The following is a 22,587-nucleotide window of genomic DNA, read 5'->3' as shown; positions in this document are numbered from 1 at the left end:
AAATTTTCCTACTCCTCTGGATTAACTTACAGTTTTCAAGCTGCCATTCATCGTCACACCAAATACAATCTAAGCCATCCTGTATCCATCTAGTCACTGACCGGCGACACTTTCTCATCTAATGCAGCCCCATAAACAAATAGTTGCATATCGCTGCTCACCCAATATGTCAGATCACTTATGTATACAGATAACAAGGACGTTCCCATCACACTTCCCTAGGGCCCTCCTGACGATATCCTTGGATCTAATGCACACTCGCTGTTCAGAACAACATACTGGATCTTATAACCTCAGAAGTGTTGGGACCACTCACGTACCTGGGAACCTATACTGTATGCTCAGTCCTTCGTTAATACACTACTGGTCCTTAAAATTTTTACACCAAGAAGGAATGCAGATGATAAACGGGTATTCATTGGACAAATATATTATACTAGAACTGACAAGTGATTACATTTTCACGCAATTTGGGTGCATAGATCCTGAAAAATCAATACCCAGAACAACCACCTCTGGCCACAATAACGGCCTTGATACGCGTGGGCATTGAGTCAAACAGTGCCTGGATCGCGTGTACAGGTACAGCTGCCCATGCAGCTTCAACACGATACAACAGTTCATCAGGAGTAGTGACTGGCGTATTGTGACGAGCCAGTTGCTCGGCCACCATTGACCAGACGTTTTTAATTGGTGAGAGATCTATCTGGAGAATGTGCTGGCCAGGGCACAAGTCGAACATTTTCCGTATCCAGAAAGGCCCGTACAGGACATGCAACATGCGGTCGTGCATTATCCTGTTGAAATGTAGGGTTTCGCAGGGATCGAATGAAGGGTAGAGCCACGGGTCGTAACACATCTGAAATGTAACGTCCACAGAACCTGGATTCATCCGAAAAAATGGCGTTTTACCATTCGTGCACCCAGGTTCGCCGTTGAGTACACCAAGGCAAGCAGGCGCTCCTGTCTGTGATGCAGCGTCAAGGGTAACCGCAGCCATGGCCTCCGAGCTGATAGTCCATGCTGTTGCAAACGTCGTCGAAATGTTCGTGCAGATGGTAGTCGTCTTGCAAACGTCCCGATCTGTTGACTCAGGGATCGAGACGTGGCTGCACGATCCGTTACAGCCAAGCGGATAAGATGTCTGTCATCTCGACTGGTAGTGATACGAGGCCGTTGGGATCCAGCACAGCGTTCCGTATTACTCTCCTGAGCCCACCGATTCCATATCCTGCTAACAGTCATTGGATCTTGACAAACGCGAGCAGCAATGTCGCGATACGATAAACCGCAATCGCGATAGGCTAAAATCCGACCTTTATCAAAGTCGGCAACGTGATGGTACGCATTTCTCCCCCTTACACGAGGCATCACAACAACGTTTCACGAGGCAACTACGGTCAACTGCTGTTTGTGTATGAGGAATCGGTTGGAAACTTTCCTCGTGTCAGCACGTTGTAGGTGTCACCACAGGTTCCAACTTTGTGTGAATGCTCTGAGAACCTAATCATTTGCAAATCACAGCATCTTCTTCCTGTCGGTTAAATTTCGCATCTGTAGCGCGTCATCTTCGTGGTGTAGCAATTTTAATGGCCAGTAGTGTAGTCTGCTGTGAGGCATGGTGTCCAACACTTTCCGGAAACCTAACAATACAGCATCTGCCTTCATCCATGGTTCGCACAATATTGCGTGAACAAAGGACAAGCTTAGTTCCGCACGACCAATGCTTTCTAAATCCCTGCTGACTTGCTAACAGCCTCTCTTCTGCCTTAATAAAATTTGTTATAATAGAACTTAGAACATGTCCAGGAATTCTGCAGAAAACCGATGTTATGATATTTATCTCTAATTCTGGAGGCCCTTTCTTTTACCCTTGCTATATACAAGAGTCACCTGCGCTCTCTACCAGTCGCTTGGGTCTTTACACTGGGCGAGAGAATCGCGATAATATGGTTCAAATGGCTCTGACCACTATCGGACTTAACATCTATGATCATTAGTCACCTAGAACTTAGAACTACTTAAACCTAACTAACCTAAGGACAGCACACAACACCCACCCATCACGAGGCAGAGAAAATCCCTGACCCTACGGGGAATCGAACCCGGGAACCCGGGCGTGGGAAGCGAGAACGCTACCGCACGCCCACGAGATGCGGGCAGAATCGCGATAAATCCCATCTAAGTAAAGGACCAATGGCGAAGGGTACACTATGTAAAATCGAATGGAGATTTCATCCAGATGTAGTGCCATATCTGCAACTCTTTCAGTTGTGCGACAGTCAAACGACGGCACATCTCTAGATCGTCCTCCGTGTAATATCTTTCAAACGCGAAATTAAAACATCAGCTTTCCTTTTACTGTCTTCTACTGGCATATCAGACTAATTGAAGTGTCACTGTACAGAAGACGATCCACTTCATGATTTTACACAGGACCAGAATTTACTCTGTTTCAAAGTCTTTCGCTAACGTATGACGGTGGAAGATGTACCGTTCGCGCATGTGTATTTTTATATACGCACGAATTTCCAGTAACTTCTGTCTCTCGACATTTCCGCTGGTCTAATATTCATCTTCGTTATTTTAAGTATTCAGCAGACAGGGAAGTGCTCAAGAAACGATCTAACTTTTTAGTGACGCGACATTTTTCTCTGTAAAAAGTATGGGCAAACAGCTGACGCTGGAATTTTAACAACTTTACTGTTGCAGAGCAAGATTGCTATAATCGGGCGACAGCCTTTTTACAAGGCAAGTCAGAGATGGTAGAGGCACGATGATTCATTCTCATTTTACGAAACCGTTATTTTTTCGCTTACTCTTTTCTTGATTTTCTTGGGTTAAAACCAATGAAGCCAACAAGTCATCGAAAATCATAAAAATTTACCTTCCTTAGAGATGAAAACCGCCGGACCAAGACTTGAATGCGGTTCTTTATGCATAACATAACATTCAATTGGAAAACGTGTTACCAAATAAGGTCGAGGACCTGGGTTCGAGTTTCGGTGCCGTATTCAGGTTTCATTTATTTGGAAGTTCCGTAGCAGCCACACTCCACTGGAGGGTGAAGGCTACAAAACGACTCAGTTTTGTGTCATAAAAAGAGCTTCCATTATTTTTGGGTATTTTATATATGTAGTGCCGTCCCAGCGACAATTGTGCCGTAAAGACACTTAAAACAAAAGAACTTGAAACGAGAAGTGAATCTCATTACGAAATGAATGTACACGAAACTTATATGTTTCACCGACCGCATATCCGCCGTAAAATTTCCCTGTTTTATAGTAAATATTAAATTTAGTCTTAGTATCAAGGAGTAAACTCTTTAAGGGGGGTAGTGCGTCAAACGGGCCGACTTGGAGCAGAAGAGGCACCACAGGACATTTTATTTTCTGCTGTCTATACTTTTACAAATAAATTCATAAAACTTTGTCAGCATGACCAGGAAGGATTCGGGATTCATACTCATAGCAGTGGAAGTTCAAAAACATAACAAAATAATTTTTTTTTCATGTGAAATTTCATCATTTTTTCGCTTACTATTGGCTGCATTTGTTGCTATAGGTACACTTTTCTTCCCCTACCCCCCTTAAATGTAGTAACATCTATGCTGTGAACGGAAAAGCGGCCAAGAACATAAACGTGTTTTCAGCAGATAACGTCTAACACTGCTTTAAGCAATGGAAAATCCGCATGAACGGCGTAAGGATTTGGAGAGAAGTATTTTTAAAGAGGCGTCAAGAAGTAAAAATAAGGCATGTCATATATCTAATCCGGTTATTTTTTAGCCGTACGTCTTATTCACACCTGTCAGAATCGGCCTGAGATTTTCTCAACACCGGAAAGCGTATGACTCAAAGAGCGCGGCGTTGGACAGAGTTGACAGTGCCGAGTGGCTGCTGTACCGTGGCCGCCGAGCCACAAAGTGGTCACTGAAGAAGACTCCAGTAGGACAGGCGAAACCCTGGCACTCTCGCAGCGCCCGGCGCGGCCGCTTTCACCTGCGGAGGAAGCGCAGCCGTGCTGGCCCGCTTGCTGCCTTGGCCTGCCTTCCAGTACTTCCAGTAGCCGTCCCCCCTTCCCCCCTCCAGCTGACAGTTCCAGACACGCGCCTGCCTGGCGCCTCTCCTCTACAGGCTCACCCTGTCGCCCACACCGGTGAAACCCGTCGCCACCAGATGTTCCCTCAGGTTGAAACTCCGACGGTAGAATAAACCAATACAGTGTTCCTCGGTGAGGCAGGAGGGATGGGGCAGAGAGACGTTCTGCAGTTCGCCACGAGTTAGCAAATGCCGCGTCTTTGTCTTTCACCACCAGCACCATCTGAAAACGTAGACATGAGAATCTCTGTACAGGTGGAGGTTCTGAATTGTGATTACTCTAGACATGACACAACAGACACTGAACTTCGACTATTGCTAGGGACCTGCTTCAATGGGAAGCCAACTCCACTTTGAAAAACTAGCAATACACAAATTGACCGACTTAATTTTATAGTACTAGCTGAGTACCAGGCGTTGCCCAAGTATGTATTTATTCCAATCTTCTATTAGCCCATCCGCTCCTTCACCTCTCTGGTCGATCTCAACCTTCAACCCCCTTTCTGACCAAATCCTCCTCGTCCTATTTCTGTCTCCTCCCTCCTCTTCCTGCTCATATCCTGATCTTTCCTTTTATCATCATCATCATCATCATCATCATCATCATCATCTGTGTCCACCAACTTCTGTTTTCTAGCTGTCTGTCCCCTTCACTCTTCATGTTGTCACGCTTATCCCAATAGAAGACGGATGGCTCTTACCGCCCACAGTATTTCTTTCCAGACTGTAACTAATAAGTGTATCAGATTTGGTTGAAATCTTTCCAGGGACTTAGGATGAGCTTTTCACCCACGGCTTTGCCCTTGAACACACATGTATTTCACATATATTTAACATATTTCTCATATATTTCACCTGCATCTCTAGCGAATTTCGCCCTGCAGTATCATTTTCACGTAGCTCAATGTTTACGATGTCGTGTCTATTGAACTGACTGTCGTACAACGACAGTTTTTCATTCAGTGGTACATGTGGATACTGTCTGCAAAATATTTCACGAATACAGTTATACGTAAAGTAGCAATAAACTAAAACTTCATGCTTCACGCGGCAGTTTTACTGCATGAGGAGCGAATACCTAGAAAGCGATAAACATTTTTCTTTTCATCATTTTATACACGTCATCAGCGAGTAAAAATTTCGAGAAGGTTGGATATGACGTGTAAAGTTTGTTGCAAGTCTCTAAGTGCTGTCATACTGGATAAGTATCGGTATTCATCCATCGTGGGCTGCCTCTTTCACTCCTATCCTCACCCATTTGATAGGTAGGTGGTTCTTATCCCCACTGCGATTATTTGCAGGCACTAAGTTGTATGTGTACCAAGTATGGCTGAAATGTGAAGAACACGTAAAACACAAAAGCGTACACGCCGACTTCGTCTGTTAACGGACATGGATTTCATGGTCGAGCGGTTGCTCTTAAGCCAGACATCAAGCCGGTAAATGCCAAAAGACGCCTCGCTTCGTGTAAGGAGCGTAAAAATTGAACGATTGAACAGTGAAAAAACGTTGTGCGGAGTGAGTTATCACGGTACACAATGTGGTGATCCGATGGGAGGGTGTGAGTATGGCGAATGCACGATGAACGTCATCTGTCAGCATGTGAAGTGCCAACAGTAAAATTAGGAAGTGATGATGCTATGGTATGGTCGTGTTTTTCATTGATGGGGCTTGCACCCATTGTTTTTTTACGTGGAACTATCATAGCACAGATCTACATTGATGTTTTAAGCGCCTTCTTGCTTCCCACTGTTGAAGAGCAATTCGGGGATGGCGATTCCATCTTTCAACACAATCGAGCACCTGTTCATAATGCACGGCCTGTGGAAGAGTGGTTACAGGACAGTAACATCCCTGTAATGGACTGTTCTGCACACAGTCCTGACCTGAATCCTATAGAACACCTTTGGGATGTTTTGGAACGTCGACTCCGTGCCAGGCCTCACCGACCGACATCGATACCTCTCCTCAGTGTAGCACTGTCTGAAGAATGGGCTGCCGTTCCCCAAGAAACCTTCCAACACTAGATTGAACGTATGCCTGCGAGAGTGGAGGCTGTCATCAAGGCTAAGGGTGGGTCAACATCATATTGAATTCCAGCATTACCGGTGGAGGACGCCACGAACTTTTAAGTCATTTTCAGCCAGGTGGTAATTCGAAAGTAATCATACGCACTTCGTGGGTGTAATCTATGCATCAAAATAAGAAAAAAAACCGTTAAGTGAAGTTTTGTTTCAAATTGGCTCATTTCCGAGTCATGATGCAAAATACTACTGGTAGTAGGCATCAAATCATGGACCCATACACGTTTTTGGCGTATCGTATTCGTCTGCATATCGACTGCTGTTGCTCTATAGACCCCTCTATATTGCTAGGGTGATTCTAATAGGAAATGTGTGTTTTTTAAAAAAAATTGATTTCGGTGTTGTGTATTGTTCTCTATGGCGCTGTGGGGCACGTATGGACCTATGAGAATCAAGAAAATGGCTCAAATGGCTCGGAGCACTATGGGACTTAACATCTGAGGTCATCAGTCCCCTAGATCTTAGAACTACTTAAACCTAACTAACCTAAGGACATCACACACAACCATGTCCTAGGCAGGATTCGAACCTGCGACAATAGCGGTCGCGCGGTTCCGGACTGAAGCGCCTAGCTGACTACTGAGTACCCGAACCAATTTATGGCATATGCGCGACAATGCCCCTGCACCTTTCAGTCGGGGGCCAAGAGAGAACCTCAGAGCTTCTTTCCATTGTAAGCGCACAGGTCGTGCGAGACCAGCTGACTGGCTCACCATATCTCCGGATCGTAAACCTCTGGACTTCTACCTTTGGGGCAGTCTCAGGGAGCTCGTTTACGGTTTTGGAATGGGTACGTTATCTCAACTATAACAGAGAACTGAAAATGGATGTGCAGCTGGGCAGAATGAGATGAATGGAGACTGCAACATTCCGTCACTGTCTTCGTCTACAATGACATTTCGAACACAATGTGCGGTAAATGTATAGTACAAAGTTGAGCTGAATTTCTGGTTCCTTTGTGTCGTTGCTTTCTGAGAAGAATTCATTTTGTGTTGTTTGCGTTGCACTTTTGGTTCCTCTTTACTGCATAAATGAAATAAAGCAACTTCAGACAAAAATTTATTTAACGTTTTACGCCGATTTTAAAGTATGCATTACATTAACGAAGTGTGTACAGTTACTTTTGAATCACCCTGTATAAGTAGGCACATCAATTTTTATAGTATGTATGGTTTTTGAGCTAACAGACTATCATTTATTGGGATAAAATTAATAGGCAGCACTTACTATTTTATAAAGTTTCACTTCTTAGATCCGTTTTCAGGCAGATGTACCTGTCTTCAAATGCCTGGATTAGGGGAATTCAGAATTCGCCGTCAACCTCCTTCAAGTAGAGAATATATGTGACCTCTCTAATGAAATACAACGATTGAAATTATATAAACTCTCCATTAATGACAAAATGATTATTTCTTGCGTAGTGCTACAGCAGATGACATCTCACTAGCGACATCTATTTCATAATTGTGAATCTGAAGATGAATATATATGCCTGAGACAGCCTGCAGCTTGAATAAAGCTGGCTTTTTGGTATAGCCAGTCAGATATGTACGAAATGACTGCTCTTCTATGACACTTAACGCCCAAACGAAAGAATCAAGAGAACTCCATCACAGTTATATTTTTTTAATGAACATGGGTGACGTTTGCACCAACCGTATACACAAATTTTAAAAATATGTAAAAATCAGCCAACCGGTTGCCTAGGTTTTCTATATACCTATGCAACCGGTTGGCTGATTTTCACATATTTTTCAAATGTTTTATAATTGTGGGATTAATAACGCATGTATATCTTCTACATGAAATATTTTACTCGGTATAGCCTTAAGTGTACAGCAGTTGTAGGTTGCTTAACAATTAATTTTCCACTGTAGAATCCAGCCCTTTCAGCATTCCACTTACTTTTATACTTATATGGGATGTCATCTAAAATATGTTGTTGTTGTGGTCTTCAGTCCTGAGACTGGTTTGATGCAGTTCTCCATGCTACTCTATCCTGCGCAAGCTTCTTCATCTCCCAGTACCTATTGCAACCCACATCCTTCTGAATCTGCATAGTGTATTCATCTCTTGGTCTCCCTCTACGATTTTTACCCTCCACGCTGCCCTCCAATACTAAATTGGTGATCCTTTGATGCCTCAGAACATGCCCTACCAACCAATCCCTTCTACTCGTCAAGTTGTGCCACAAACTTCTCCCCAATCCTATTCAGTACCTCCTCATTAGTTATGTGATCTACCCATCTAATCTTTAGCATTCTTTTGTTGCACCACATTTCGAAAGCTTCTATTCTCTTCTTCTCCAAACTATTTATCGTCCATGTTTCACTTCCATACATGGCTACACTCCATACGAATACTTTCAGAAATGACTTCCTGACACTTAGATCTATACTCGATGTTAACAAACTTCTCTTCTTCAGAAACACTTTCCTTGCCACTGCCAGTCTACATTTTATATCCTCTCTACTTCGACCATCATCAGTTATTTTGCTCCCCAAATAGCAAAACTCCTTTACTATGCTGAGTGTCTCATTTCCTAATCTAATTCCCTCAGCATCACCCGACTTAATTCGACTACATTCCATTATCCTCGTTTTGCTTTTGTTGATGTTCATCTTATATACTCCTCTCAAGACACTATCCATTCCATTCAACTGCTCTTCCAAGTCCTTTGCTGTCTCTGACAGAATTACGATGTCATCGGCGAACCTCAAAGTTTTTATTTCTTCTCCATGGACTTTAATACCTACTCCGAATTTTTCTTTTGTTTCCTTCACTGCTTGCTCAATATACAGATTGAATAACATCGGGTATAGACTACAGCCCTGTCTCACTCCCTTCCCAACCGTTGCTTCCCTTTCATGTCCCTCGACTCTTTTAACTGCCATCTGTTTTCTGTACAAATTGTAAATAGCCTTTCGCTCCCTGTATTTTACCCCTGCCACCTTTAGAATTTGAAAGAGAGTATTTCAGTCAACTTTGTCAAAAGCTTTCTCCAAGTCTACAATGCTAGAAACGTAGGTTTGCCTTTCCTTAATCTTTCTTCTAAGATAAGTCGTAAGGTCAATATTGCCTCAGGTGTTCCAGTATTTCTACGGAATCCAAACTGATATTCCCCGAGGTCGGCTTCTACTAGTTTTTCCATTCGTTTGTAAATAATTCGCGTTAGTATTTTGCAGCTGTGACATATTAAATTGATAGTTCGGTAATTTTCACATCTGCCAACACCTGCTTTCTTTGGGATTGGAATTATTATATTCTTCTTTAAGTCAGAGGGTATTTCACCTGTTTCATACATCGTGCTCACCAGATGGTAGAGTTTTCTCAGGACTGGCTCTCCCAAGGCCGTCAGTAGTTCCAATGGAATGTTGTCTATTCCGGGGGCCTTGTTTCGACTCAGGTCTTTCAGTGTTCTGTCAAACTCCCATTTCATCTTCATCTACATCCTCTTCCTTTTCCATAATATTGCCCTCAAGTACATTGCCATTTTATAGACCCTCTATATACTCTTTCCCCCTTTCTGCTTTCCCTTCTTTGCTTAGAACTGGAAGCTTCCCTAATCGGAGACTGTGCTTCGTCTCTAATGACCTCATTGTCGACGGCACGTTAATCTGCCCCTCTTCCTCTTATAAAGACGTGTGCGTTTGCGCGCAATTTTAACTGCAAACGGGACTTCTGCTCAATCCGTAGTCTGCGTGCAGCTTGACACACTGAAAGCGATCGACATTTCGAGCAGTGACGGCCATCTCATCTCCCCTGTTTGAGGGCCGGTACAGCACACACACACTGCCCATACTCTCCGCTTCTGGAGAGCTTCTCCCAGTCCGCCACGCACTCCTCACGTGGAGCAGATCTTGGCGCTAGGAGACTGAACCGACGACGCGGACTCAGGAGGCGATGCGGTTCCGTCGCACAGGTGTCCAGCACTCATCGCACGGCAGCAGGAGATTGTGACAGACCAGAGTGTTACGAAGTGGAGACAGCGTCCGGCTGATAACGTTGTTGACACTCGTGGACGGCAAAGTTCTACGCAGGTAGGACGACTTGCTGTAAAATGGCAGTGAAATGCGGGAAGACCTGAAGAGGATTCGCAGTATCAACGGTCGAAACGAAACGACAGTATCGGCAATCAAGCACGGCACCAAGTGGCAACCGAAAAATCTAGAAGGGTGCTCACCCGTAGTAATTCAAGGGCAAGGACGTAGTTGTGAGCAAGATACATACCAGGCCCACCATATCGCGATAATCCGAGGGAATTGTGTGCCACCGACCAAAGAGATCGCTTGCGAAACTATCGTGTTCCGAAAGAATTAAAAATGCTGAAGGTTCATTTTGTGGCCCTCGCTCGCTGTTTAGTACCAGCCGACCGCCGTGTCATCATTTGCCATGTTGCGTCATCGGATGTGGTACAGAGCGTCCTGAGGTGATTACACCGCTCTCTCGACTGTTCTCAGCTTCCCAGGCGCTATTTCTCACTACTCTGGCAGCTCCTCAGTTGCTATTACCAGGCTGAGTGCGCACCGTTCCAGCCCTCCCTGGCAGTACCGGGAATTGAGCCAAGGTCCTCTACACGGTGAACCAACAGCTGCTACGTCACTAATGACGGGTGCATTGACAGTGTGCCAAACTGATCATTTTCTCAGCATCGTCGGAACCTGAGCTGTTATCCAGTTGTGCGAGGACAGCACGATAGGAAATACTCTCTTACACTCGTTTCAAAGTGATAGACGTAATTATAGAATTGGGCAAAGTGCTCTGAAACAATCACATGAAATAATTTTCAGAGATTCATTATATTTCAGGTGTGCAATTACAGGCGTCAGGTGTGGCCAAGCGGTTCTAGGCGCTTCAGTCTGGAACCGCGCCACCGCTACGCTCGCAGGTTCGAATCCTGCCTCGGGCATGGATGTGTGTGATGTCCTTAGTTAGGTTAATTAGTTCTAAGTTCTAGGAGACTCATGACCTCAGATGTTAAGTGCCATAGTGCTCAGAGCCATTTGAACCATTTTTGATAGACTTTTCTATCCATTTCCAGTGTCGTACGGAGTGGAAGAAAATGGCCGCTTGTTTCTGTATGGCCGCTTGCGCTCTCCTCCATTTCTCACAATCCCTAATTGAGATACACACTACCGAGCCGAAACATTACGACCCCTACCGACCGCGAGACTGAAGTACCATCTGATGGCGTTGCAGGCACGTGAGGCTGTAAGAAAAGTGGTTGGCCGAGGAGACACGGATGGGGAATAATTCCAGCGACGAATCAGGCCGCAAATAGGGAAATATTGTGACATAAGAGACTTTGACGGACGGCAGATGATTATGGCCCGCGCCTGGGAACAAGCATGTCGGAAGCGGCGAAGCTGGTCAGCTTTTCGTGTGTTACTGTCGTGAGCACGTATGCAAAGTGGTTCAACGACGGTGCAACCACGAGTCGGTGACGAGGTGTTGGATGTCCACACATCATAACAGAATGTGGATGTCGCTCCCGCGCCTTCCCGTAAAGTCGGATAGGCGGCGATCTGCGTCAGATCTGACGACTCTGCCGCAAGCGCAAGTGTTTCGCACATTTATGATCATGGAGCTCTACAGATGGTGACCCTTATGTACTCCCATGTTGATCCAACCACATTGGCAGCCACGACTGTTCTCGCCACGAGGTAATTGAATTTGTATCTGGGCTTCCACTGAAGTGTAGTATTAATCGAAGACACCATGACAATTGTAGACTACGACAATATTATTGCCGACCACCTTCATCCCTTCATGTTCGAAGTCTTCCCCGACAGCGATAACATCATCTAGGAGGACAGCTAGCTGTCCCTGTCACAAGGCTAGACTCGTGATACATTGATCCGAGAAAAATGACAGTGTCCTCGTCTTTATTTCTTAGCCACCAAATTTTCGTGATCTGAACCTGATGGAATTCATCTGGGACGATAACGGACGCCACCTCTGCGCCCAGATATCTCGTAATTGAAGGGAACTGGTGAACTGTGCGTAGGCGTCTGGCACCTCGTACCTCCAGAAATCTACTGAAGACTTGTTGAGTCGCTTCCAAAGGCGGATGGACACACCACGGTCACAATGTTTTGGCCAACCAGAGTAGATTGCTGGCAGTGGAATTGGCGCACAGTCCTCCTCGAGTAATAGTTTTCTAAATTTAGCCCAGAGGGTTTAGCGCCAACAGCATCTTCCTTCCAAGGACTCCTATTTACGTTCCGAGCATCTCCGTTATACTTCAGTCGCGTCTATAACTAACAGTACGTCTCAAAATTAGTTTCATATTCTACTGTCGTCCCTACGTGATGAGTGCTCCAAACGGACGAGCACTACACTACAACTGGGTACACTTGCAATTGTCTTTCGTTCCCTTCACAGACGTATCGCATCTACCGACTGCTCGTGCCACTCCTTCAACCGAGTTCTTACAGTTTCGTGTAATTGTACCTGAGTATCTAAAAACCATTACATGCTCCAGATGTTCACCACTATTCTTGTTATCTATTACATTCGGGTTCTTTCCCTTTGTTAAATGTACTATTCCTTCGTAATTAATGAGGAACGAACCGTCAAGATCGGATAGGAAGTAACAATATTTTCAATAATCTTTTTTAAATGTTGTGGAGAAAGTAGGATCTAGATCTTCACTAGAAAAGGCAAGGCTTCTAATAGAAGAGGCCATACCTGTGCAGATTGAAACAACTGTATTTCCACGAACCTCTCCCTCTGAAATCAGTAAAATAATAAACTCACTGAAAAGTAAAAGCTCTTACGGAATTGATGGCATTTCCGGCAAGATACTTAAAGCTTGTTCCCACAGATAAGTAGGATTCTCAGCCACCTATGTAATACCTCTAGGAGCAGGGTGTTTTCCCAGATAGACTGAAATATGCCATTGTAAAACCATTGCATAAAAAGGGGGATACGTCGGATGTCAACAACTATCGCCCAATCTCTCTTCTGACAGCTCTATCAAAAATTTTTGAGAAATTTATGTATTCAAGAGTAGCCTCCCATATATGTATAAATAAAGTACTAACAAAATGTCAGTTTGGTTTTCAGAAAGGCTTTTCAACAGAAAATGCTATATACGCTTTCACTGATCAAATATTAAATGCTCTGAATAACCGGACATCACCCATTGGTATTTTTTGTGATCTCTCAAAGGCCTTTGACTGTGTAAATCATGGAATTCTTTTAGATAAGCTAAATAATTATGGTTTGAGGGGGGCAGTGCACAAATAGTTTAACTCATACTTAACTGGAAGAATGCAGAAAGTTGAAATAAGTGGTTCATGTAATGTTAATACAACAGCTGATTCCTCAACCTGGGGGGCTATCAAGCACTGGGTCCCACAGGGTTCGGTCTTAGGTCCTTTACTGTTCTTGATATACATTAATGACTTACCATTCCATATTGATGAAGATGCCAAGTTAGTTCTTTTTGCTGATGATACAAGTATAGTAATAACATCCAAAAACCAAGAACTAAGTGATGTAATTGTAAATTATGTTTTTCACAAAATTATTAAGTGGTTCTCAGCAAACGGACTCTTTAAATTTTGATAAAACACAGTATATACAGTTCCGTACAGTAAATAGCACAACTCCAGTAATAAATATAGACTTTGAACAGAAGTCTGTAGCTAAGGTAGAATTTTCAAAAATTTTAGGTGTGTCCATTGATGAGAGGTTAAACTGGAAGCAACACACTGATGGTCTGCTGAAACGTCTGAGTTCGGCTATGTATGCTATTAGGGTTATTGAAAATTTTGGTGATAAGAATCTCAGTAAATTAGCTTACTATGCCTACTTTCATTCACTGCTTTCGTATGGTATCATATTCTGGGGTAATTCATCGTTGAGTAGAAAAGTATTCATTGCTCAAAAACGTGTAATCAGAATAATTGCTGGAGCCCACCCACGGTCATCTTGCAGACATCTATTTAAGGATATAGGGATCCTCACAGTAACCTCACAGTATATATATTATCTTATGAAATTTGTTGTTAATAATCCAGCCCAGTTCAAAAGTAATAGTGTGCATAGCTATAACACCAGGAGAAAGGATGATCTTCACTATGCATGGTTAAATCTGACTTTGGCACAGAAGGGGGTAAATTATGCTGCCACAAAAGTCTTTGGTCATCTACCAAACAGCATCAAAAGCCTGACAGATAGTCAACCAACATTTAAAAATAAATTACAAGAATTTCTAGATGACAACTCCTTCTACTCATTGGCTGAATTTTTAGATATAAATTAAGGGAGGGGAAGAAAACTAACTTAAGCATTATTGTCATGCAATATTTTGTGTAATGTAATATCTTGTACAGACATCTTTCATTAACCTGACACGTTCCACATCATTACGAAGTGTCGTATTCATGATCTATGGAACAAGTATTAATCTAATCTAATCAAGACGTCTGAAGTAAAGAACAACAGTTCCACCATTAACATAAATCACAACAGCCACTCTAGGATTCAAATATCGCTCCTTTCAATGGTGAGTCGAGTCGAAATTCAGGTGTCAGATGCCTAATGCAACAGTGTTTCTTTCACTGTATCACAGGTATTGATTACACATCGATTGGAAAGCTTTACGTCTAGAAGTAGAGAAAAAAAGACAGTCCAAACTAATTGTTGCGTAGTGCTTTCCGATACACAGAGATGAGCGGGAAACGAACCAAGGCGTTTTTGATGTACATCACGTCACGGTATGGGTGTTGTTTGCATTTATGTTTGTAAGAAAATAGGAAACGTGGATACTTGAAGACGACGTTTGGGGAGTACAGCCGGCCCTCATTTCCCACTTGGCACAAATCTTGAGGCTAGCTGCGGAAGACTGACTTTGGCTGCCTACAAGGCGCACAATTTTTCAGCGCGGTGTATGCCTTCCGCACGCGTCTCGTGATTTTCTTTGCACTTGGTGTGGCGCAACGGAAACTTCAGTGGCAGATCTACATTCGCTGATTTACTTTGCGTACTCGTCTGGAGCAAGCCTTAGAACATATGTCAGTTTTGGAGACTGGTGCAGTGTGTCATATACGGAACTTTGCAATGCGTCGGATGAGAGCGTGTGGGATGTCGTTCTGAGTTTGAGAAGGTGACAATACAGACGAGAGAGAGAGAACGGAGGGGCGAAAATTCATTACTGGCATACAGCCTACTTTATTCGCTGTTCAAACGTCCTGTGACAAAGCTACAGCTTTAAAATCTGATGTAACATCGAGCTGTGTCGTTAGACGCTCAACATAGGAAAATTTTGTATATTTCCTTGGTAGATGGAGAATCACTATTTCCTTTCTAAGGGAAAAATCGGCTACAGTGGACAGAAATATCACGATGACCTAAAAGACATTTTATCGAGAGAGTATTGGTAGGTTAGAATTTAAAGGGTCGTTGATCGCATGTTGATTAAAGCCAGACTATTGGCTAATGGAAGCTGAAGTTAGTTTGACGGTAAACTGTAGAAAGTGTAGAAAGTGTAAATCAGCAACGTCTGAACCACCTCATCAGTGTAGTTAAGCAGACATTTTATCCAAATCGTTGTACGCCGAGACAGGTAACAAAGACGTTGCCAGGAAAATGGATAAAGTTAAGAAATTTGGGCAACTGCTAATTTGGGTAGTCTGCTCTTTCAACAGATGAAAAAATACGCACTGTGGTCTCCTCCTGAGAAATTTTCAGACGAAAAAGAGGAAATATATGAATCTGAGATAAGGAGACTGAATTGAGTAGACCTCAACTCACTTTGCACAGCGTCGCTCATGGTAAAAGCTATTAAGAACGTTCTTGAGGTTTCCACATTCTGATCTGCCATTGTCTAAGACTTGTATGGAAGAACCGAAGTTTACTGTTTAACGTCCCATCGATGACAAGACCATTAGAGATTTAGCACAATTTCTAATTGAAGGAGGGTGAGGAACGATACTAGCTGCGTGCTTTTCAGAGGAACCACGTCACCACCTGCCGTAAGTAGCTCAGGCGAACAATGGAACCCCTATATCAGGGTGGCTCCTATATTTGGGCTTTGAACCGCCGCTCTCCGAATCAGAGTCCCGTGTCTACCCGTAACGCAGACTAGCACTTTTATTGATAAGTTGACGGCAGAACGATTCCACTGCCGACAAAATAATTTTCACGTAAGGACTATGAACACAAGATAAGAGATATTAGGGCTCATACGAAGACATGTATTCTCTCGCTCTGTTTGCGAGTGGAAGAGAAAAGAAAATTTGTACATGCTGCTCACCGCCACACACCATGTACTGTCTTGCACATTATGTACGCGGATGTAGAATCGTAATTTGCGTGAGTTGAATACTTTTTCATACCAAAAGAGTTCCAAACTGAATTGCCACGCCTGTGCCTCGCGTGCACTCGGAAGGTATTATCTGTCTCCCGGCACCTTGCGTGGAGAGTACAAATTCCTGTTAGACGCCGTGGGCTGTCGAGACGCTGGCGAATTGCTTTACTGCAGTAACCGTGGCACGGAGAAAGAAGGAATAGGAAGATGATGAATACTGCTGACAATGTATCGTAAGCAAGCGCGCTATCGCGTCCACACGTTACGTCACTGTTCAAGCAGTCTGCTATGCATCCATTTCTTTGCTCGGCAATTTGTGCCGCATTTATTGTGCTCAAGGACACAAAAGAAAAGAACACTAAGTCGACTCTGGCTAAACCAGTCTCCAAACAACAGACGTACGAGAAATACCAAGCGGGGGCGACGTTTCGTTTGTAAATTTTTATATGAGGTCGCAACAAGATTTTAGATTTTCTGCTTGTTAAGCAGGGAACTTCTGTTTCTAGGCAAGACACTTTTACGCGCAATTCAATTTGTACAGCGAAAAAGACTGGAAACTACATTTAGTTTGTTGGCAACCAGCGACTTACATACGACTTTGAGACATTTATTTTGCGTTTCAAAACAACGCATTTCTGAAATTTTTCCAGAAAGTGCGAAACAGTCAAGTGTTTTTCTTAGTCGTTATGTAAGGTTTAAATTACTTTCAATACCTCATTTGTACTTTAAGTCATTAAAAGGCTGTAACCCCGAGTTTCTCCCGGGCGTATAAGTTTTAAACAATTTACGGGTATGCAACGGATGAAGTTTTCGACAACCGCCTGTATTTCGAAGAAAGGTGCACACTCCGTCATATTGAAGGCACAATTTAATATCTCTGAAGAGCGTATTCGGATAAAGTCACACACACACACACACACACACACACACACACACACACACACACACACACAAAACTACCTGTTTTCTGATACTACACACACACACACACACACACACACACACACACACACACACACACACACACACACACACACAACTCTACCTGTTTTCTGACACTAGAAAGAGCAATATTTCGCGCAGATTTTTAGTAAAAACCTATGTCTCTATTTATACTTTTTTGCTAATTTAATTTCAACTGATTCCCTAATAACACTACCCCAATAGTTGGAAATGCATGCCAGAATCTCTGTGTCATTGTGAGGAACAGTGAAATGCTGAAAAGTAAGTAAACTGTTAATTATTCCTGAAATAACCGCCATAAGTGTTAATATATTTATCCCACTGTGAGAGAAGACAGTGTTTTCATGGGAAAATATTTGCGGTTGCCTACGCAACCATGATTGTACCCAAGTTTGCGCCTCTTCGTCCGAAGCTCACCAGCAGTTACGAATGTCTTTCTTCACGGCTTAAAAACACGGAAATCGTCTGGGGATAAATGGGAACTGTATAGCGGATATGTAACGGCTTCCCAGTGAAACTTCTGCAGCTTAGTCTAAACAACCTTGTCAACGTGTGGGTACACCAAGGTGAAGCCACTACTTGGCACTCTGGGCATTACATCTTAAATCTTTATTCAGATAATCTTTAGAGGCGGCGTTCCACATGAATACTCCATAAATTTCAGCGTGCGGGCTTCTCAGACAGACATCATTCGACATAAAACGCCTTAAAGCATATGTTCAAATGTGTAAGAAGTCTTATGGGACTTAACTGCTGAGGTCATCAGTCCCTAAGCTTACACAGTATTTCGCCTAAATCATCCTAATGACAAACACACACACACCCATGCCCGAGGGAGGACTCGATCCTTCGCCAGGACCAGCCGCACAGTCCATGACTGCTGCGCCCTAGATCGCTCGGCTAATCCCGCGCGGCTTAAAGCATAATTGTAACAGATATTGTTATCAAATTTTCCCAGAGACACTTAACTGACAATGTAGGGGGAAAAATAAGCTGGAGATACGCATTGAAGTTTGTGTTGGGGAGGACATTATACCTGTGTAGCTCGTGCAGCAATGTTCGCCATAGTGTTGCGTTGGTGTAATGGTCAGTATTTCTGCCTCGTAAGCAAAAAGACGTCGGTTCAAGTCCCTTTGCCGGAACGGCTGCTCATCGTGTTCGGTCAGAGGTTAGCTACTCTCTGACAAAAAGCTGAGTGAATGGATCAAAGAAGAACCTGAAATTCAACGAACAATTTAGAACAAAATGAGATCTAAAAAAAGGCCCAACCGTAGCACAAATTTTAATTCGTTTCTTCAGCTTCCTGCATTCTCGTGCATAATTTCAATACATCACACAGCGAAACACAGACAGGCCCTCGCAGCTTGCCGCCTACTAAGCAGCGCAAGACATTCTCACCGTATTCGGGAAGAAAAGCGCTGTGTCGTAGGCACTTTGTTTCGAAGAAGTTACGCTTGCACAGATACGCATGCGAGCTTGTGCTGCTGGATATGTAAGGTGAACAGAAAAAACACGTCGCTTGTAAGCACCTTTACTCCAAGTAGGCCGAGGGTAACGAATTGGAGCCGAGCGGTCTGAGGCGCTACAGTCATGGACTCTGTGGCTGGTCCCGGCGGAGGTTATAGTCCTCCCTCGTGCATGGGTGTGTGTGTTTGCCCTTAGGATAATTTAGGTTAAGTAGTGTGTAAGCGTAGGGACTGATGACCTTAGCAGTTAAGTCCCCTAAGATTTCACACACATTTGAACATTTTTTTGTTACGAATTGGAGGAACGTGGAAACTACCCACTAGGACTGAACCGGGCATGAATCTCGCGTGGGAAAGCAAACATGCGAGTAACGAAACGTTTCGGACGCCAAGGAAACTGTTTATGGAGTCTCGTGGGTTATTCTTTACCCAGTAACGAAAACACGCGACATTTAGCAGCCCTAGTGTTGCATGCTGCGCCATGGTGGGTCCACGTCGGCAAGCATCGCCCCCATTTGTGACAGCTGCAGTGTCAGCTGGTGCCACCAAAGCCGTTCAGTGTATAACAAGTGTGTGTGTGTGTGTGTGTGTGTGTGTGTGTGTGTGTGTGTGTGTGTGTGTGTGTGTGTGTGCGTGTGCGTGTGCGTGGTGTGGTGTTGTGACGCCCCAGAGTAACCACCAGGGCCCCCGCGTCCCTGACCTGGCCATCTGCGAGCTCACTTGCCGCTCTGCATCCGATAAAACGGCACAGCGACTGCGTCACAGCGTCAGACCTCTAGCGCTAGCTGCAGATAAAAAGTACCCGTCCCGCCAGCGAGGCGCAAGTCTGCTCTGCCAGGCCGGCAACGTCTCCTCTGCTTTAATTGGATGAACTTATATGGTTCTGCCAACGGCCTTGTCGCAGTGGTAACACCGGTTCTCATCACGTCACCGAAGTTAAGCGCTGTTGGGCTGGGCTAGCACTTGGATGGGTGACCATCCAGTCGGCCGAGCGCTGTTGGCAAGCGGGGTGCACTCAGACCTTGTGAGGCAAGCTGAGGAGCTACTTTATTGAGAAGTAGCGGCTCCGGTCTCGGAAACTGACATACGGCCGAGAGAGCGGTGTGCTGACCACATGCCCCTCCATATCCGCATTCAATGACGCCTATGGGCTGAGGATGACACGGCGGGCGGTCGGTGCCGTTGGGCCTCCATGACCTGTTCGGGAGGAATTAGTTATATGGTTCCAGAGTAGTCTCAAACATCTGTTAAGTAAGTATATAAGCTGAAGCGACAATTGAAACTTTGTACGAAGGACGGGACTCGTGCCCAGGTCACCTGTTCACTAAGCAGATGCGCTACCACCACCACCATCCTGACACACTGGCGCAATTCCACGGACTGCCTTAGCACGCCTCCCTCGCCATTCCGAATTCTCATTCACGCCTCAGCCTATTCTGTATTCCCCTAAATTTGAAACAGAGATCCCGCTTCGGATCTCGATCTTGGTACAAAATTTCGTTCGTCGCTTCTGCCTACGTATTATCATAGACGTCTGAGGCATAGAAAGGGCTCTGGAACCGTATAGTTTCATTTGATTAAGGCGCGTATCTCTGGGTTTCAGGCAGGATCCACCCCTTCGATCAATGTTGAGTTGAGGGGGAATACCAAGTGGGCTGAGGCATGAATGGGAATTTGGCTGACGAGGGAAGTGTGCTAGGGTAGTCTGTGCAGTTAAAAAATAGGCTCTGAGCACTATGGGATTCAACTTCTGAGGTCATTAGTCCCCTAGAACTTAGGACTAGTTAAACCTAACTAACCTAAGGAAATCACACACATCCATGCCCGAGGCAGGTTTCGAACCTGCTACCGTAGCGGTCTCGCGGTTCCAGACTGCAGCGCCTAGAACCGCACAGCCACTACGTCCGGCCTGTGCAGTTCCTCAAAGCCTCTGCGCCAGGGTAGCGTAGTGGTTCGTGCGTGAGCCTAGTGATCTGGAGATTATGGTTCGAATTCCGGCCTTGGTACAAAGTTTCATTCGTCGCTTCAGCCAGCGTATATATCTTCTGTGCTTATTTATCGTGTCAAAAACAGACTACTTACACCTTAAGTCAGGACAAAAAGACTGCAAATCGAGGACGAACGCAGACCAAACCCTGGCACTCTCAACATTTGGGGCCGATGGGGTGGAACTGTTTTGCTGAACGTAGAAGTCTCCTGCGGGGAGTAGTAATTTCCAAGTCGGTACAGTAGTTTGGTGCACAGTTCATCGGCGGCAATGGTGACAGACGTATCAGACGACCTTACACCAGCCCATGTAAACGTTCTCCACACGGGAACCTTTCATCATCTGCCTCAACAGCAGTCCGTTTGCTACCACGATGCGTCGCCACATTTTGTAGAAGAAGAAAAGGGAGAAGAAACGGGAGAAGAAAAGGGAGAAGAAAAGGGAGAAGAAAAGGGAGAAGAAAAGGGAGAAGAAAAGGGAGAAGAAAAGGGAGAAGGACGTATCAGTGGTGGCTTCGTACACCACTTGTCCAAATCATCCATTCAGTTGCCCCCATCTTCGGGAGTTCCTATCTCCTCTTGACTGACTACTGCTTTAGGTTGTGGGACTGACTTGCAGTTTCTTGATGCAATAATTTACCAACAGCCGTATGTATTGCAGAAATTTATTTTACTTTAAGAACTTCTGTGTGCTACCAGTTTCGGCATTACATTGATGCCATCTTCAGGCCCCAATCGTCATAGTCGTAAAATCGCTATACACGGAAGGAGCCATATAACTGGATCCGTGAATCAATCGTCCTGCAACAGCTGTTGGTGGCCAGGCGACGCAGACGATTGATTCACGGATCCAGTTATATGGCTCCTTCCGTGTATAGCAATTTTACGACTACGACGATTGGGGCCTGAAGATGGCATCAATGTAATGCCGAAACTGGTAGCACACAGGAGTCCATAAAATAAAATAAAGTTCTACAATACATACGGCCGTTCATGCCAGCCGTTGTCCCACGATCCATAATGGATCAACGAAGACTTGCAGTTTGGTCAAAGCTGCCTGTCAGATTGGTCGCACCCAGGTAGATATCGACGTACTGCATTAGGTGCTCTTCCTAGCTCATTTCGCAGTTGGGAGAAATTTGTAGAAGGGTGGTAGTCAAACATGGGTAGTGACCGGAATAAGAAAGATAAGAAGTAAGGTGAAGGTTTATGATAATTTATCGACAAAGCTAGGGATTCTCTGCCTCGTGATGGCTGGGTGTTGTTTGATGTCCTTAGGTTAGTTAGGTTTAAGTAGTAATCTATGGTCATCAGTCCCGGTACTTAACTGGGCTCAGAAGTATTCTCTATCCGACTCGGAACCACACAGCCACGCTCAGCCGACAAGTCCCTGCGGGTTGAGGACGTTAATGCGGGCTACGGCGTGTCCGTTCAAGTAATAAATGAGAAATTTAAGCAAAAACATTGTGAACATGTGTGTACCCGGTCGCAACCTTGTCAAAACAGACCACAACAGCCCAAATTCCCAGATTTTATGGTAACGGAAAAGGTATTATTCAGAAAGTGGAAATAGTGGCTAATTGAATGTTCACTTAGAGCAACTAGAGACGTTTACACAAAAAAGCTTCCAAACGCTGTGCCATGGCAAATTGTGTGCATCCTAGCGTTTA

General features: G+C 44.4%; 1 protein-coding gene and 1 pseudogene across 1 annotated transcript in view; one reads left to right on the top strand and one right to left on the bottom strand.

Annotated features, from left to right (window-relative positions):
* Positions 1 to 22,587, bottom strand: part of LOC126281686 (furin-like protease 1) — a 1,379,773-nt gene that overhangs the window by 1,339,282 nt on the left and 17,904 nt on the right. The window lies entirely within an intron of this gene.
* On the top strand, positions 19,817 to 19,934 carry LOC126282588 (5S ribosomal RNA; annotated as a pseudogene).

Source organism: Schistocerca gregaria, chromosome 7 (genome assembly GCF_023897955.1).
Source record: "Schistocerca gregaria isolate iqSchGreg1 chromosome 7, iqSchGreg1.2, whole genome shotgun sequence".
In the NCBI taxonomy this organism is placed as follows: Eukaryota; Metazoa; Arthropoda; class Insecta; order Orthoptera; family Acrididae; genus Schistocerca; species Schistocerca gregaria.
Note: the sequence above shows the minus strand (reverse complement) of the source record. Positions and strands in the feature narration are given on the sequence as shown.